Genomic DNA, 6,985 nt, shown 5'->3' with positions numbered 1-6,985 from the left:
GGGACCTGGGGCCGCGGGCGGGAGGCTCGGGCCGGGAGCGGAGCGGGATCTCCCGGGGCATCTCCGCTGCAGCCCCCTCCTGCCACGGGCCTTGTCACCGGGGCCCGGCCCCGCTCCGCTCTGCCCGGCTGCCCGCCCTCCCCTTAGGGCGGCCGCCTTTGTCCCCGGGTCCCTCCCGCTCGGCCGGAGCCTGCGGGTTGAAGGAGCCGGCTCCAGCATCCCTGCCGTCTCCCTGCTCCGGGGCCGGAGTATTCCTTCAGACCTCGGAGGTGTCGGGAGAAACTGCCCTGAAGACGCAGATACTGCTTATTCCTTGGTAAAAATCTGCCTGAGTCCTGGAGGTCTTTACCAGGTGTGCCAGCATCACTCCTGCACACATCGGACAGAACCCCATAAAGGATACAGAAAGTTCATAAAGTGGATTTCCTAGCCAACATGTAGGCAGATTTCCCACATCCTTGCATCGTATCCCCTGACTTTTAGTCCAATGCACTTCTCCTCGAGCTATGTTATCTCTGTAAGCTGCTTTTGGCCAGTATCGCCTTGTAAAAATGAAAGATGCACCAGTGTTGCCAGCTATGTCCTGCATGAGTACCCTTAAAAAACCCCAGGGAATCACCAGCTATGTGTTCCTCAGAAACCTCAGCAAATTATTTGACTCCAGGGTTAACCCTGTGCAACTTTAGGTTTCTGAAAACACTGGAAAGCTGATCAAGACACCCTCTAACTATAAACATTAAATACGATGCCAGAGCATGGGGTGCAGAGCAGATGGCCTGTGCATGGAGGAAACATCAGAACAGAGAGAGATGGAGAATTGCAACTTCTGCCTTTTGGTGTTATCTTCCTAAATCTCAGTCAGTAAAGCTGCAGTTTCTTAGATGTTTTTCTGCACGACTCTGTGTGTGGACAGACTCTTTGCAAACAAGACAGCTGCCTGTTCCCTGCTGGAGGAGAACAGCAGGACTTCCCTGCTCCTGGGGGAGTTCATCCCCTCCATGGGCACTGTTGGCGCTTCTCTTCTCCCAGAGTAGCTGTTATTTCTATTATCAAAAGTGTAAGAGGAGCTTAGGGCAGAGCATGGACACTAGTTCATGTGGGATTTGAAGGTGATAGATCCCTGGTAACACGCCATACAGACATGAAGATGTGGAGGACAGTACTCTTCTAGCACATACCAAGGTAGTTCCCCAGAGAGGAGGGAATCATGTTGTGCAAGCCAGCAGCAAGGCCCCTTTGCTCCCTTCAGGGGTGATCGCTCCAAGCAGGTAAAGTAGGGGCCACCCCAGACCAGCTGTGCTCAGACCTGGGTGCCCACCTAGGTGGCAGCTCTCCAGAAGGTGCAGTCCCGACCATGGCTGGTCAGCCTCTCCTGAGGTTGCCACCTCAGCAGCAGAGTCAGCCCTCAGGACACAGAAACAAGCAGGTGTCTGTGCTGAGAGGTCACTGCTCCTGGGGTCTGGGACCCCTCTGACAAGTCCCAGACAGGCCATGGCCAGCGTGGTGTGGGATCAGGCTGTGCCCCACCTCCTGCTTCTCACCACCCTGAGCTGGGCCACCAGAAGGTACCACCCTGTGTAACGGGGCGCTGCATCATGTCTTGAAGTCACCCAGGCATTTTCTAAGCCAAGCCTTTTATTTACAAGGCTTTAATCACATCCTTCCCCACAGGAAGCGGAAAGTGCTTCTCCCAGACCCTCCCAAGCACTGATCTGACTAGCAGATTCCCAGTTGGTGGCTGGGGGAAGGGGGAGCAGAGCAGGGGGACCCTGCAGAGCAATTGTTTATCGCTGGCTGAAGTCAGCAGGGGAGGAGAAGCCTCCAGGGCTGCACCACAGACACAGGTGCAGCTATGCCATGGCAGTGCCTGGCCCAGGCAGCATATTGCTGATCCTGCCTGATGTTTACTTCATCTTTTTCCCAAGAAAAGCTGTTTTTTCTATATGAAACCTTTCAGAGTTTGAGCTTTTTGGATGCTTCTGCAGAAACTGAGCCCAGCAGACGGGGGCTCCTCAGAGGAAGCGAGGAGATTATTAATATCCACAGAGGAAGTCCCTGTGATGATTAAGACTTGCTTTCAGTACTTGGTGGGTATGTCTGTGCTTTCAGAAATGTTAATGGCACAGATCCACCCTGCTGCCATCCACAAGGGGTTTGCTGTCATTCTGGTGTCCAGGTGACTGTTGAAGCATGGTGACCTGCTGTGCTTGGGCATTCAGAAGCCTGTACGCTCTAGAGGTGGCACTGAAGCTGCCGGGTGTCCAGATGGCATCTAGTCCTGATGAATACCCAGTGAAAGACTCCTCCATCAGCAAGGAAGACAGCAAGATGGGGTCAGTGGGTTTGAGTGAGTGAGACCTGAATTGGGTGGACACCATGTATTGTCACCCATTCTGCTCCATCTTCCCTTCAAGGCTTCCCTCCCTTCCCTTGCATTGCAGTAGAGGAAAATCCCTTCATCTTGGAAAGACAAGGCAGCCATGCTAGAGAAGAGGGGCAAAACTTGGAAGTATCAGAAAGTGTCTGTGGCCCAGATGATCTATGGGCACAGTGGAACCAAGGGCTAGGATGAGCTAAGTTTTTAAGTGCCTTGATACCTTGGAGGGAAAGGACTAGGTCAGTGCACAGTTTCATGATCAATAGCAAACTCAGTGTTGCATGCAGATTTTTAATCAACAGAAATAATACATAACATCAGAGTATTTTGATGGATTTGTGATTTTAGTTTGAGTGAACCCATTTCCTGGCATTCAGAAAGCGTTATGATTTGCCAGTGCTGATATAAGATGAAGCATAGGAGAAGTTGGTAAACAACACTACAGATTCCCTTTTGCTACATCTGGCCATGGGGCCTTCTGCAAGCTGCCACTGAAAAGCACTTTTAATATGCATGTCATCTTAAGCTTTTGATGCCCATGTAAGACAGCATCAAAGCCCATCCCTTGCAATGAATCAAATGGACACTTCCACCCCCTTCAGTCAGGGAATGAAATTTTAAAGCGAATTATAGCATGATAAGAATTTTAGAAAAACAGCAACCCACTGGGTAAAATTACTCTTGATGTTAACTCCTGAACTCAGCAGGTGACACAAAGGATGAATTTGGTCTCTAGTATAACACGGCGATACACTGCCTCATTGAAGTCTTACCAAAGCATTCCCTCTACAGGACTACACTAGTATTACAGGAGACACCACCACAGCCCAGGTCTGGGCTACGGCTTCTTCCCCCGAGAGGGGTGGCTCTCCCAGAGCCCACTCATCAGGTGTGGGAGTGGGAGGAGGGGCAGGAGGAATCCCAGTGGGACTCTCCCGGGACGTTTCTTTTCCAAGGCAGCCTAGGAAGTACACACCGCTGCGTGTGCATCAAGGCCATGCTCCAGTTTACGTGCACTGAAGACCCATCTCATAAAACATGTACTCCATGAATCATTTACATGGGTTAGAAATCCTCTGTGGCATTGGTATTTTCTCATAAATCAGCACCAAGGACTAATCCTTGATTAATGTTTTGAAATACACAATCCAGATTGCGACAGTGGGAGCTCTGTTTTGTGTAACAAAGCTGTGCGATAACAGAAAATGTGCAATGCTCCTCATCTCTGCTGTCAAGATAGGTATTTCGCTTCTAGCCTGATTAAGCAGTATTTTCAACCAGAACATTGTTCCAGGTAGCAGCTACCTGTAGAACTGTCATGCATCATTCTTCCTTCTTTTCCCAGATCAGCTGAACTTTCCTGTGAAAAGCCTTCATCCCTCCACTGGCCCATCTGGCTGAGCTATGAGGAAAAAGCAGTCTCTTAGAAGATTATACAGCACTCCTTAATGCTGGCTTCTGGCAATATAACTGGGCCATCCAGTTCATTCACTTTCCTTGTTAAAGTAGTATTTTTTAGTGGAAGATTTCATCTTGTGTCCACAAAGCCTTTTATTTTGTGCCCTGAAACTGCTAGTAAAATTCTAAAATGCACCAACTTGTTTGAAAGCCTTCAGGATATTCAGAGAAGAATTCTGGTTGTGTCCAGCAATCTCTTCACCCTGCCAGAAAAACAGGTCCTTTGAAAGGCATAAGCAGTAGCCTCTAAACAGTGCTATAAAGAGCAGGATCCAAACTGGAGACCAGGGGAGATGGAGAGCTGATCCTTGAAGGAAGGCATGGGAGGTGTGTCTGCTCAAGATGTGCCTTAAACTATAGCTATTTTCCAGTCCAATGTCAAAGTATCTTGCATTTACACAAGAGGTCTGCATTCACCTGTTGGGTCCAGACCCGCTCTGTGCAGGCACCCTTACAGGGCTGTTGGAACAACAGCAAGTTAGATCTTTTGTCTCAGTAGCAGCTACATGGTGTTGGTGTACATGGTTGGTTTGGGTCAATTAGGAAAAGCCCATAAAAATCACCTCACCCACAGTGCTCACCAGAACTTCATTTCCACAGATCTCACACCTAATCTGTAAAGGACTGGAAGCTAAACCCTAAGTAGCAATACACATATACTGCTCCCAGCTGGGAGCTGCAGGTGATTGACACTTCCCAAACTCATACATAATAGCTAGAGCAAAAATTTCACTGCTAGTTTAGTGTGTGGTGGGGATCCAACTTCACTGTGCAGTCAGAAGGCAACATACAATATCAGAGTGATTTTTTTCAAGTATTAAGAAAAATCCCCGAACTCCTCTTACAACATTTGAACCACTGGGATCGCCATGTGCCTGTGAGCTGAGGCCATGTGCTGGTGAGCTGAGCTACCTCCTACACCATCATCTACCCAAAGAGGAGTGCCACTGAGTCCTTGAATCCCAGTATGTGTCAAGAAACAAAAAATTGATGAAACTTTTTCTGAATAGGTAAGAAATCAGCCAGTAGCCGGAATAGAGAGGTGGTCAGGCTGGATCAGAGCACTGCCCCTGTGTTGTCTCTGCCAGTGGCAAATGCCAGATGCTTATGACAATACTGTGAAAAACCTGCCCATAGGTTGAGTTTCCTTCTCTCTGCTGTGTGGTATCACTTGGATCCTTCCCAGAAGCATTTAAAACCCTTCCAAAAATATTTACCATCCTATCTAACATGGGAAGAAGGTCAGAGGTAGCTTGATATGTCTTTGCCTTTTGTAAATACTCCTTTACAAACACAGGTGATCCAACAAATAGTGGGAGAAATGGAAGGTAAGGTTTTATATCTGTCTCAGCATCACTAAACTGCACCCCTCAGTTACCCTGACATCAGGGTACATCACTGAGGACAACTTTGGCCCTGAGTTACAAGCAGAGCTCACAGGAGGAGGCTCTGTGTATGTGGGGGCAGAACTGGGTTCCTGCAACCTGGAGGTACTTGCAGGAGGTTGTTTTGCAAGACAAAAACATTCCCAGGTTTTAGTTGCATCTTTCCTGGGTGCACAGAACCCATCTACTGCAGAAGGCTCAGAAAACTCCAGGGATTTAGACCTGCATCATTTAAGCCACTGGTGATTTAAACACTGGCTTTGCCAAGAGTATATTTATATTACATGCGTATTTTTTTTCTCTCGCCGCCTCCATTTGTGTTTTCCTTACAACTCTAACAACCCCTTGCAAATGTTTTGGGGGAGGCAGAGTGCGTGCTGTTCCATGGGTGACAATGAACATTAAGACCAGTTTCAGCTGAATTACCTTTGCCATCACTGGTTTAAAAACAAAAAAATATTAACACAAGGATGGAAAAATTATCAGTGCTATTCCCAGGGAGTGTTCAGTTTCATGGTGAGGAGCTGTAGCCCGATCTGCCTCTGGACTTGGCAGAATGCCCCCAAGCAGCCTGTGCCCTGGGGCATGCAGCAGCCCCCTGGGCTCTTCTGGGCTCCCCTGCTGCCACTCCTCTACAAGTACATCCTCCTTTTCCCTGGCACAGATCCGTACTTGGGCCTGGCACTGGTGGCTACAGAACAGACACCTTGCTATTCAAGCAGATGAGGCCGTTGGTATTAGCAGCATGAAGTCGATGAAACCTAAGCGCTTCTTCCATGGAGAAAATAGACAATGTTACGTTATCCCCTGTCTTCATTACACTCTCATTTCTCATTTCCAAATGAATAAATGACCTCTTAGGAATATTGATGCATCAGGGACACACAAATACCCAGTTTTATACTGTAAGCTAGGCCTGTTGGTACACTTCACTCAGTGGTAAAGTGTATTTTCTGCTTGCAAGACAACACTGAGGACCTAATTTTGCCTTGTATAGCTCATTGAAGCCACTGGGATTTTATAGCAGATGAGAGTCATGCCCTAAAATGCTGACACCACTTCTATATATCATAGGGATATCTGAATAATTCATTGTGTCAAGCAGCTCAAGTTAAAGGAACAGTGCTGTAAGTGACAACATCCAGTTTTAGTACATCCTACGCAAAAATTAAAACTCCACAAATTTCCTTCTTACGCAAAAACTGTCATCAGTCTTTCCAAGGAAGAACTATAATGGTGTTACAAGATGTAGGGTGATACACCAAACAGAGGGATTTCTTTGCAGTCGGACACATTACCCTTCACCTTTGATTTACATGGTATTTGAAATAAAAGTAAATTAGACCCAGATTGGAAAAAGGGACAATGTGTCCTTCCCCGTGGTCATTCTAATGCAAAGAGATTGCAGAAGACCCTGGGTTGCCAGATCTTCAGGCCACCACTTACTTTCTGTTCCTGATAACAACTGCCTTTAAAAACAATTAAGTCCAAAGCAAAGGCTGGAGATAAGCTGGTGCTGGTGCATCAGAAAGCCCTAAATTCTGAGCATGTTTTGGATCAAAGCCAGACTCACATTTTTTTCAAAGAGCCTCATGTCACACTGAACTGAATGAGGGAAAGCCCTCCGGGAAATCATGCTTGCAATTCAGATATAAATGTAGCACTTCCAGCTCCTCTCTTCTTGCACATGTGAAAATAAGAAATGCCCTGGAGTTTCTACTGTTTTCTACTTTATGCTTCTCACCTCTTAGTTTGGACCAATGAC

Source organism: Athene cunicularia (assembly GCF_003259725.1).
Source record: "Athene cunicularia isolate RWA chromosome 5 unlocalized genomic scaffold, athCun1 chr5_part1, whole genome shotgun sequence".
Taxonomy (NCBI): domain Eukaryota; kingdom Metazoa; phylum Chordata; class Aves; order Strigiformes; family Strigidae; genus Athene; species Athene cunicularia.
Note: the sequence above shows the minus strand (reverse complement) of the source record.